The sequence below is a fragment of the Mustela nivalis genome (genome assembly GCF_964662115.1).
Source record: "Mustela nivalis genome assembly, chromosome: X".
Classification (NCBI taxonomy): Eukaryota; Metazoa; Chordata; class Mammalia; order Carnivora; family Mustelidae; genus Mustela; species Mustela nivalis.
The window spans coordinates 52,990,321-53,003,428 of NC_139040.1; the positions used below are offsets into that span (position 1 = coordinate 52,990,321).

The 13,108-nt window shown below is 36.5% G+C and overlaps 1 protein-coding gene across 5 annotated transcripts in view; it reads right to left on the reverse strand.

Moving 5' to 3' along the window:
* Positions 1-13,108, reverse strand: part of PCDH11X (protocadherin 11 X-linked) — a 421,474-nt gene that overhangs the window by 317,229 nt on the left and 91,137 nt on the right. The window lies entirely within an intron of this gene.

Below are 13,108 nucleotides of genomic sequence, written 5' to 3' on the forward strand. Positions count from 1 at the left end.
GCAGTGGAGTGGGGAATCTGGTTATGGTCACTGAGCCAAGGAGGGGACTACCAGCTCTGGTCACCATAAACTGCAAGCAAGGGCAATCAAGTGACTACTCAATGCCTGGGCACCCTGTAAAGGACTGGAGTGTGAAGACCATCTGTCATCCTCCAGGAAAGGGAGAACTGGTATGCCCACAACAGGGCAACAATTCTCAGGGTGGCAGGCCCATAAAGGACAGTATGGTGACACTCAGCCCTCCCCCAGGGGTGGTGGAGCAGACACATGCATGATCCCTTGACCACTGTCAGCACCAGGGCACAACGGAGGGCAATAACACGAGACCCTAAGACTCCCCACACCCCTCAGGAGGCTTACTGTGGGCACACAACACAGGAGTCTGAGGAGTTTGGTACACATGAAAGTGAAGACCATTGTTCCCAGAGGGTTTACTGAAGAGGGAGAATCATGATCTTTTGGCTCTGGAGCTGGAGATTGGCACAGGGCCATTTTTATTTTGATCATCTAAAGAGGTGTGGACATCTTTCAGGGAAAAAAAGCCCCACTGAAGACCAGCTTACATTGAGTCTAGCCCTCTGGCAAGGGGCAGTGCAACTCTGCACAAGAAAAGACACCTGAGAAGCAGCAGAGCAGACCCCTCCCCCAGAAGACCAACTGGAAAAACAGGTGCATAACTAGTTTACAAATTCTAAAAGACTGTAAAACTCCAGAGCCAGGGGAATATAGTATATAAAATTCAAGATTTTTTTCTGATTCATTCCTCTTTCAGTCCAAAATTTTTCATTTTTTTTCTTTTTTCCCTTTTCAACTAGTTTCTTATTTTATCAACTGTTTGTTTTTAAGTTGATTTTAGCATGTATTTTTTACATCTATATTTTATAGATCTATGTTTCATTTTTGGCCTTTTTCCACTTTATTCAATTTAATTTTGTAAATATGTAAGTTTTGTTTTTTTTTTTAGTTTTGGGATTTAGTGTATTCTAACACAAAGACCAAAATTCACTCAGGAACAACTGAATCAGTGTGTTTTGTTCACCCTGTGAGATTATATCCTCCCCCCAATTTTTGTTGTTTTAGTTTGCTTATCTGTTTTGATTTCTGACTGTTTCAGATTTGTCTGGTGTGTATTTTGCTTGGGTCATGGTTGATATTTTTGATTCTGCTGACTCACTCTTCCATTCTCTGAGCAAAATGACTAGAAGGAGGAATTCACAACAAAAAAAGAAAGAACAAGAGGTAATGTTCTCTGCCACAGACATAATTGATACAGATATAAGACATCAGAGATGGAATTTGGGATAACAATAATAAAGTTAATACCTAGGCTTGAAAAAAATCATAAAAGACAGTAGATAATCTCTTAGACCACAAATGAGATCTAATCAAGCAGAAATTAAAAATGATATAACTGAGATGCAGTCCAAATTAGTTGTTCTAACAGCTAGGGTGAATGAAACATAAGAGAGAGTAAGTGATCTAGAAGACAGGCTTATGAAAAGGAAGGAAGTTGAGGGAGAGAGAGAGAAACGACATATATTCTATGAAGAAAGGCTTTGAGAAATTAATTAAGCCATAAAATGTACCAATGCCATAATTATTGGGGTGCCTGAGAGGAGAGAGAAAGAGAGAAAGAGAAAGAAAGGGCCAGAAGGTATATTTAAACAAATCATGGTTAAGAACTTCCCTAATCTGGGGAAGGAAATAAGAACTCACATCCAAGAGGTAGACAGGATGCTTTCCAACATCAATAAAAACAGATCAACATCCTGACATATGATACTGAAGCTTACAAATTTTAGAGAAAAATAAAATCCTGAAAACAAGTTGAGATAAGAGGTTCCTTACTTATAGAGGGAAGGACATCTGACTAACATCAGACCTATCCACAGAAACCTGGTAAGCCAGAAAGGGTTGACATGATATATTCAGGGTACTAAATGAGAAGAACATGAAGCCAGAAATACTTTATCCAGCAAGGCTGTCACTCAGAATGGAAGGAGAGATAAAGAGTTTCCAGTAAAGACAGAAACTGAAAGAATATGTGACCACTAAACCAGTCCTACAAGAAGTATTAAGGGGTATCCTGCAAGCAAAGAGAGAGCCTAAGAGTAACATAGATCAGAGAGAAAAAGAGAAAATCTACAAAAAAGAAGGACATTATGGGCAATTCAATGACACTAAATTCATACATTCCAATAGTTACTCTGAATGTAAATGGGTTGAATGTTCCTATCAAAAGACTCAGTGTATCAAATTAGATTTAAAAAGCAAGACCCATCAATATATTGTCTACAAAAGACTTATTTTATACCTAAAGACATCTCCAGATGGAAAGTGAGGGGATGGAGAACTATTTACCACACTAATAGACCTTAAAATAAAGCTGGGGGTAGCAAACCTCTTATCAAACTAGATTTTAAACCAAAGACTGTAGAGGGACACTACATCATACTGAAAGGATGTTTCCAGCAAGAAGTTCTAACAATTGTAAATATTTATGCTACTAACATGGAAGCAGCCAATTATATAAATCACTTAACAACCAAAGTAAAGAGACACTGTGATAATAATGCATAAATAGTAGGGGACTTCAACACCCCACTCACAGGAATGGACACAGATCATCTAATGAGATCAACAAGGAAACAAGGGCTTTGAATGATGCACTGGACCAGATGGACTTCAAAGATATAAACAGAACATTCTCTCCTTAAACAACAGAATACTCATTCTTTTCAAGTGCACATGGAACTTTCTCCAGAAAAGATCACATACTGGGTCACAAATCAGGTCTCAACCAGTACTGAAAAGTTTGAATTATTCCCTGCATATGTTCAGACCACAATGCTTTGAAACTCGAACTCAATCACAAAAAGAAATTTTGAAGGGACTAAATGCTTGAAAGTTAAAGAACATCCTAATAAAGAATGAATGGCCCAACCAAGAAATTAAAGAGGAATTTAAAATACTCATGAAAACAAATGAAAATGAAAACACAACTATTCAAAACTTTTGGGATGTAACAAAGACAGTCAGTCCTAAGAGAGAAGTATATTGCAGTGCAAGCCTTTTTCAAGAAATTAGAAAAGTCTCAATATGCAAGCTAACCTCACACGTAAAGGAGAGCAAAAAAGAACAGGGAAAAAAACTGAAACCAAACATAAGAGAAATAATAAATATTATAACAGAAATTGATTAGAGACTAGAAGAAGAATAGAACAGATCAATGAAACTAGAAGCTCGTTCTTTGAAAAAATGAAAAAGATAGCTAAATCTCTAGCCAGACTTCTCCAAAAGAAAAGAGAAAGGAACCAAATTAATAAAATCATGAATGAAAGCAGTGAGATCATGACTAACACCGAGGAAATACATACATAATTGAAATATATTATGAGTATCAATATGCCAACAAATTGGGCAATCTGAAAAAGAAACAGATACCTTCTTGGAAACATATAAACTACCAAAACTGAAACAGGAGGAAATAGAAAACAGAACAGATGCACAACCAGATAGGAAATTGAAGGAGTAATCAGAAATTTCTGCCCCCCAAAAGAGTCCAGGGCCAGATAGCTTCCCAGAGGAATTCTGCCAAACACTTAAAGAAGAAATAAGACCTGGTCAACTGAAATTATTCCAAAAAAATAGAAATGGAAGGAAAACTTCCAAACACATTCCATGAGGCTAGCATTACCCTGTTTTCAAATCAGACAAAAACCCTGCCAAGAAGAATTAGAGACAAATATCCCTGATGAACACAGATGTCAAAATTCTCACAAAGATACTAGGCAATAGGATCCTACAATACATTAAAGGGATTATTCAACATGACTAAATGGGACATATTCCTGGAATGCAAGAGTGGTTCTACATTCACTAATCAATCGACATGATAGATTATATTAATAAAAGAAAAGACAAGAGTTGTAAGATCCTCTCAATTGATGCAGAAAAGGCATCTGACAAAACACAACATCCTTTCATGACTGAAACTTTTCAGAGTGTAGGGATAGAAGGATCATACTTCAATATCATGAAATCCATCTATGAAAAAGCCAAAGTGAATATCATTCTCAATGGGAAAAATCTGAGGCCTTTTTCACTTAGGTCAGGAACGTGACAGGAATGTCAAATATCACCAGTGTTATATAGCAGTAGAAATCATAACCTTAGCAATCAGACAATAAAAAGAAATAAAAAGCACTTAAGATTGCAAAAAGGAAATAAAACACTCATTCTTTGAGGGTGACATAATACTTTATGTGGAAAATCCAAGAGACTCCACCCTAAAATTGCTAAAACTCATAGAGCAATTAAGCAACATGGCAGGTTAAAAAAATGCACAAAATGAGTTGCATTTCTATATAATAACAACTCAACTGAATAAAGAGAAATTAAGAAATTGATCCCACTTATAATTGTACCAAAAACTGTAAGATACTTAGGAATAAATCTAAGCAAAGAGATAATGGATCTCTACTTTAAAAACTGCAGAATGCATATGAAAGAAATTGAGGAAGGCACAAAGAGATGGAAGAAACAGTCCATGTTCATGGATTGAAAAAATAAATATTGTTAAAATGTCTATGCTAGAGCAATCTATCCAGAGCAAACTACACATTCAATGCAATACTTATTAAAATAACTTTGACATTTTATACAGAGCTTGAATAAACAATCCTAAAATTGCATGGAGCCAGAAAAGACCCTGAAGAACCACAGGAATGTTGAAAAAGAAAAACAAAGCTAGAGTCATCATAATGCCTGACTTCAAGCTATCTTACAAAGGTGTGATCATCAAGACAACATGGTGCTGGCACAGAAACAGACATATAAATCAATGGAACAGAATAGAGAACCTAGAAATTGACCCTCAACTCTACTGTCAACTAATGTTCGACAAAGCTGGAAAAAATATCCAAAGGAAAAAGAAGTCTTTTCAATAAATGGTGCTGGGGAAATTGGACAGCTACATGCAAAAAAATGAAACTGGACTATTCTCTTCCACCATACACAAAAATAAACTCAAAATGAATGAAAGACCAAATTATGAGACTGGAATCCATCAAAATCCGAAAGAAGAACACAGGCAGGAACTTCTTTGACCTTCACTCTAACAATTTCTTGAAAGACACATCTCTAAAGGCAAGGGGAAAAAAAGCAAAAGTGAACTATTGGGACTTAATCAGATAAAAAAAGCTTCTGCACAGCAAAGGACAATCAACAAACAAACAAACAAACAACAACACCAAAAATACCTACTGAGTGGGAGAAGATATTTGCCAAAGGTGTGTGAGATAAAGAGCTAGTATCCAAGATCTATAAAGAATATATCAAACTGAACCACCAAAAAAACAAATAATCCAGTGAAGAAATGGACAGAAGACATGAGCAGATATTTATCCAAAGAAAACATACAAATGGCCAACAGAAACATGAAGAAACTCAACATCACTTGGCATCAGGAAAGTACAAATTAAAACCACAATGAGATATCAACTTACACCAGTTAGAATGGCAAAAATTAACAAGACAAGGAACAACAAATGTTGGCAAGGATGTGGAGAAAAGGAACCTTCCCAAACTGTTGGTGGGACAGCAAGCTGGTACAGGTGGTCTGGAAAAGGGTATGGATGGTCCTCATGAAGTTAAACATAGAGTTGCCCTATGACCCAACAATTGCCCACCTGGGTGTTTACTGCAAAGATACAGATGTAGTGAAATGAGGGAGCATCTGCACTCCTATGTTCATAGCACCAATATACACAATAGCCAAACTGTAAAAGTAGCTGAGAGTACCTTCAACAGATGAATGGATAAATAATATGTGGTTTAAATACACAAAGGAATATTACTCAGCCATCAGAAGGGATGAATACCTACCTTTTATATCGACATAAATAGAACTAGAGAGTATTATGCTAAGTGGAATAAGTTAATCAGAGAAAGACAATAATCATATTATTTCACTCATATGTGGACTATAAGAAATAATGCAGAGGATCATAAGGGAAGGGAGGGAAAACTGAATGGGAAGAAATCAGGGAGGGAGAGAAACCATGGGAGACTCCTGACTCTGGGAAACAAACTGAGGGTTGCCAAAGGGTAGGTGGGGGGATGGGGTGACTGAGTGATGGACATTAAGGAGAGCACATGATGTGACTAACACTGGGTAATATATGCAACTGATGAAACATTGAACATTACATCTGAAACTAGGGATGTACTGTATGTTGGCTAACTGAATTTAAACAAAAAAAAAATTTACCATGCTTACTCCAAATGAATTAAAATATTTTACTATAGATTTCAGCTGTCTAGAATGCTTTTTTTACCCAAAATTACAATCAGATATAAAATATCCATCCAAGACAAGAGCATACATTGAAAAATACTTAAAACTTCTGGTAGAGGGAGAAATTACACAAACTCTGATTAAGAATAAAACCTTGGACAGCTATATGTAGAAGAATGAAACTCGACCATTCTCTTACACCATACATAAAGATAAACTCAAAATGGATAAAAGACCTCAACATGAGACAGGAATCCATCAGAATTCTAGAGGAGAACATAGGCAGTAATCTCTTCGATATCAGCCACAGCAACTTCTTTCAAGATATGTCTCCAAAGGCAAAGGAAACAAAAGTGAAAATAAATTTTTGAGACTTCATCAATATCAAAAGCTTCTGCACAGCAAAGGAAGCAGTCAAAAAAACAAAGAGGCAACCCACGGAATTGGAGAAGATATTTGCAAATGACAGTACACACAAAAGGTTGATAACCAGGATCTATAATGAACTCCTCAAACTCAACACACACAAAACAGGCAAACATATCAAAAAATGGGCAGAAGATATGAACAGACACTTCTCCAATCAAGACATACAAATGGCTATCAGACACATGAAAAAATGTTCATCATCACTAGCCCTCAGGGAGATTCAAATGAAAACCACATTGAGATATCACCTTACACCAGTTAGAATGGCCAAAATTAACAAGACAGGAAACAACATGTGTTGGAGGGGATGTGGAGAAAGGGGAACCCTCTCCCACTGTTGGTGGGAATGCAAGTTGGTACAGCCTCTTTGGAGAACAGTGTGGAGATTCCTCAAGAAATTAAAAATAGAACTTTCCTATGACCCTTCCATTGCACTACTGGGTATTTACCCCAAAGACACAGATGTCGTGAAAAGAAGGGCCATCTGTACCCCAATGTTTATAGCAGCAATGGCCATGGTCGCCAAACTGTGGAAAGAACCAAGATGCCCTTCAACGGATGAATGGATAAGGAAGATGGGGTCCATATAATCTATGGAGAATTATGCCTCCATCAGAAAGGATGAATACCCAACTTTTGTAGCAACATGGATGGGACTGGAAGAGATAATGCTGAGTGAAATAAGTCAAGCAGAGAGAGTCAATTATCATATGGTTTCACTTATTTGTGGAGCATAACAAATAGCATGGAGGATATGGGGAGTTAGAGAGGAGAAGGGAGTTGGGGTAAATTGGAAGGGGAGGTGAACCATGAGAGACTATGGACTCTGAAAAACAATCTGAGGGTTTGGAAGTGGCAGGGGGGTGGGAAGTTGAGGTACCAGGTGGTGGGTATTATAGAGGGCACAAATTGCATGGAGCACTGGGTATGGTGAAAAAATAATGAATACTGTTATGCTGAAAATAAATTAAAAAAAAAAGAATAAAACCTTGGGTAAATACACAGAATTTCCTTGTTTTTTACCTACAGAAACAGGTGTTAAAAATTCAATTTCCCTGGAAATTAACAACATATTGTTATTTAATTAACTTTATTATTATTATTATTATTATTATAATATATTTTTTACTGAGAAAGCACAATTGGACTGAAAATTACATGTCAATATGTCAAATTGGGGGCGCCTGGGTGGCTCAGTGGGTTAAGCCATTGCCTTCGGCTCAGGTCATGATCTCAGGGTCCTGGGATCAAGTCCCGCATCAGGCTCTCTGCTCAGCAGGGAGCCTGCTTCCCCCCCCCCCTGCCTGCCTCTCTGCCTACTTGTGATCTCTCTCTGTCAAATAAATAAATAAAATCTTTTAAAAAAATGTCAAATTGGAAAATATAACTTGAAACAGCAGCGATTTTCTCTTCATGTCCATGGAGTCAGATTATGGGAATTTATTTTCCTTTTTTTTTAATTTTTATTTTTTATAAACATATATATTTATCCCCAGTGGTACAGGTCTGTGAATCACCAGGTTTACACACTTCACAGCACTCACCAAAGCACATACCCTCCCCAATGTCCATAATCCCACCCCCTTCCCCCAAACCCCCTCCCCCCAGAACCCTCAGTTTGTTTTGTGAGATTAAGAGTCACTTATGGTTTGTCTCCCTCCCAATCCTATCTTGTTTCATTGATTCTTCTCCTACCCACTTAAGCCCCCATGTTGCATCACCACTTCCTCATATCAGGGAGATCATATGATAGTTGTCTTTCTCTGCTTGACTTATTTCGCTAAGCATGATACGCTCTAGTTCCATCCATGTTGTCGCAAATGGCAAGATTTCATTTCTTTTGATGGCTGCATAGTATCCCATTGTGTATATATACCACATCTTCTTGACCCATTCATCTGTTGATGGACATCTAGGTTCTTTCCATAGTTTGGCTATTGTGGACATTGCTGCTATAAACATTCGGGTGCACGTGCCCCTCTGGATCACTACGTTTGTATCTTTAGGGTAAATACCCAATAGTGCAATTGCTGGGTCATAGGGCAGTTCTATTTTCAACATTTTGAGGAACCTCCATGCTGTTTTCCAGAGTGGCTGCACCAGCTTGCATTCCCACCAACAGTGTAGGAGGGTTCCCCTTTCTCCGCATCCTCGCCACCATCTGTCATTTCCTGACTTGTTGATTTTAGCCATTCTGACTGGTGTGAGGTGATATCGCATTGTGGTTTTGATTTGTATTTCCCTGATGCCGAGTGATATGGAGCACTTTTTCATGTGTCTGTTGGCCATCTGGATGTCTTCTTTGCAGAAATGTCTATTCATGTCCTCTGCCGATTTCTTGATTGGATTATTTGTTCTTTGGGTGTTGAGTTTGCTAAGTTCTTTATAGATTCTGGACACTAGTCTTTTATCTGATATGTCATTTGCAAATATCTTCTCCCATTCTGTCAGTTGTCTTTTGATTTTGTTAACTGTTTCCTTTGCTGTGCAAAAGCTTTTGATCTTGATGAAATCCCAATAGTTCATTTTTGCCCTTGCTTCCCTTGCCTTTGGCGTTGTTCCTAGGAAGATGTTGCTGCGGCTGAGGTCGAAGAGGTTGCTGCCTGTGTTCTCCTCAAGGATTTTGATGGATTCCTTTCACACATTGAGGTCCTTCATCCATTTTGAGTCTATTTTTGTGTGTGGTGTAAGGAAATGGTCCAATTTCATTTTTCTGCATGTGGCTGTCCAATTTTCCCAGCACCATTTATTGAAGAGGCTGTCTTTTTTCCATTGGACATTCTTTCCTGCTTTGTCGAAGATTAGTTGACCGTAGAGTTGAGGGTCTATTTCTGGGCTCTCTATTCTGTTCCATTGATCTATGTGTCTGTTTTTGTGCCAGTACCATGCTGTCTTGATGATGACAGCTTTGTAATAGAGCTTGAAGTCCGGAATTGTGATGCCACCAACGTTGGCTTTCTTTTTCAATATCCCTTTGGCTATTCGAGGTCTTTTCTGGTTCCATATAAATTTTAGAATGATTTGTTCCATTTCTTTGAAAAAGATGGATGGTACTTTGATAGGAATTGCATTAAATGTGTAGATTGCTTTAGGTAGCATAGACATTTTCACAATGTTCCATGCTCCTGGATTGGCAGATTATGGGAATTTTTTTAAAAAGTCTTCTCAGGTTCTGGCTTCCTCTTTAGCCTCCAATGAGGAAGTGCAATTAGTGTAAAATTGTAAAATATTTAACATGCATTCATTAAAATATATAGTGATATTATACGGTTATATTTTTAAATTACCAAGGTGTTATAATTGTCTATACATGATCTTGTACAATACTCATATACATTTATCTTTTTCCTCTTGACCTGTTTGAAGATAATTCTGCAGTTTTGGATTTTTTTTCTGCTGAGATTCACTTAAATTTTTACTCAAATCTGGAACCATAATATATCTCGGTAGAAGAATTAGACATTTGTTATTAAATTTAAGGTTGTATTTCAGAAATAGTACCAGTTTGGTTCCTCCTAATCTGCTGCTATCTTTCTCTATTCTTGATCTGCATCAATGTGAATTTTAAAAAATCAAATTCAGTAATCCATGTGTATTGGGTATTGACTTAAATTCATACAACTGTAATATGTAATTTATTAATATTTTATTCATATAAACCAATAAATAACTTTCTTTTTCCTTTGAAAAAAGTATTTAGCAAGGGAAGCATTTTCCATGTCATATCTAATTACGAGTGCAAAATTATCAACTACTCTTCAATTGCATACTTTAAGAAAAAATATAATTTTATGACCATAATGTCAAATGCAAATGCAGTATTTCAAATTATAATTTGATCTAAATAAACACAGCTATTAATGACAATTTTGTTTTTTAAAGATATCTCAAAATGTTCAAACCTTTGGGAAAGCTCAATCCTAAAATGTCTCATTTATAGGTGCAAAAATAGTTTCTAAATTGCACTTCATAAAAATGCACCGCACTTAATACTATTTTGCTAATTCTTTTTTTTTTAAATTTTATTTATTTCAGAGAAAAATGAGAGCGAGCATTCAAGCAAGAGCAGGGGGATGGGGTGGGGCAGAGGGAGAAGGAGGCTGCCCACTGAGAAGGAAGCCTGACACAGGGATTGATCCCAAGTCCCTGGATCATGACCTAAGCCAAAGACAGATGCCCAACCAACTGAGCCACCCAGGTGCCCCATATTTTTTGCTAATTCTTGACAAACACAATATTCGGTGGTTAATACAGCCAAAACATTCTTTATGTTTTTTTTTAAATATTTTATTTATTTATTTAACAGAGAGAGATCACAAGTAGGCAGAGAGGCAGGCAGAGAAGGGGGTGAAGCAGGCTCCCTGCTGAGCAGAGAGCCCAATGCAGGTCTAGATCCTGTATGATCCCTGAGATCATGACCTGAGCTGAAGGCAGAGGTGTGACCCAGTGAGCCACCCAGGTGCCCCCAGTCACAACATTCTTGAAGGCATTGGGGACATTGTAGTGAGTAAACATATTTTACAAATGTAATAAAAATCAAGTTTTGACTAAGATGAGGAAAAAAAATTGATGGCAATCTAAACATATAATGATGTTGATACTAACATTTATATTAAATAAAGAATAATTATACTTTTAATAAGAGGTATAGAGGGAGAATATAAAGTATTATTAGGAGTTATATAAGAAGAAACTAACATATATTATAGTGTAAAAAAGAACAAGTAAATGATCTTAAGCTTTTAGTTTCACACTCAATTATCTAATTTATGACTATAATATACTGGGGAAAAGAATATGCTACTTTTAATTTTTAAGTGTATGTATTTATGTTTGTATAGTTTTTGCTATTTGTTCAGCCTTTAATCTTATGCATTGGTCTGAGTCTTGAATTGGCCTTTGCTTTCTCAAGCAGATGAAGGCAAGGTTGTATAGGTTGAAAAATCTAACAACAGCTTCTTCATTGTCTTTTAAGTATTTTATGAGAGGTGACATGGATCTTAAAATATTTTTCAAATTCAAGGTGATAATAGGATTTTACATGCCAGATAATAGGTAATGTCCATATTTCCCTTCTGTCTTCTACAACTGTTTTGTCCAGTATGGCAGTGATTAGGCACAAATATTTAAATATAAATTTTAATTAATTAAAATTAGATAAAATATAAATATCAGTTCCTTAGTCTCACTAGCCACATTTTAAGTTTTCATATCTATATGTGGGTAGTGGCTAATGCATTTGACAGCACAGATATACATTTCTATTATTGCATGAAGTTCTGTTGGACTATACTCTTCTAAGGTGTTATAATATTTTTCTTTAACAAAAATTTATGTTCAGTTAGTTGATGACATATGAACCTCCCCCAGATACTTACAAATCTATGGATTATTTGCTGATTTGCATGTTTAAATTTCATACTGTCCAGGGAATTGAAGAGGAGTTACCCACATGCAGGACATAAATTTCAACAAAGTTTGGCGAGACATATAAGTTTGATGACCAAGTGTGGTGCCAACCTGAGCTCACTATCATTATTGGATGACTATTCCAAGGTGGTTCCTCTGTCTTATCTCTTTTAGTAATAAAAATGACACAGAGATCCATTGTCATCCTTGATGACAGTTATTCAACTGACATTCATAACCCATGTGAGAAATGAAAAACAAAAAATAATAAGCTTTATGCCATATGTTAGACCATGACATGAGAATAGTGGGAAAAGTAAAAAGGCAAACAAAGATGCATGGATCTTTAATTCATAACCTCACAAACTTAACAGAGATATGTCTTATGTACATAAAAAGTAAAAAGTTTGGTATACTTGATTTGTAGTATCCTGAATTTCAAAACTACATGGAAATATTTGCCCTTGTTTACAGGGACAAAATTTCCCTGAGGAAAACCTTAGATAACTTTCCCAAGTGATCATCTTTTGGTAAGAGCACTAAATATCATTCATATATGTTTTTCTCAATAATTTACTTAAGCCTTAATATATTATAAAAGAAAAAAATGAAGTCAACAATAAAATTCTCTAAAAAACAACTTCAAAATTATTTTACAAAACAACTATGTTTTTTAGAGATGGAGAGGGAGTAGGGGGAGGGACAGAAGGAGAAGGAGAAAAAGAATCCTCAAGCAGACTCCCCACTGAACACAGAACATGACTCGAGGCTCAGTTCCAAGATCCTGAGATCATGACCTGAGCTGAAATCAAGAGTCAGCTGCTTAACTGACCAAGCCACCAAGACACCCCTAAAAAAAGTTTGTTTGTTTTTTTTCTTTTAGGGTTATAGCAGGCTAAAGTGTCAATCTCTGGTAATAATTTACAACCTACTAGTAATCCTTTACTTTCAGAAGAAATGACAAATACTTTG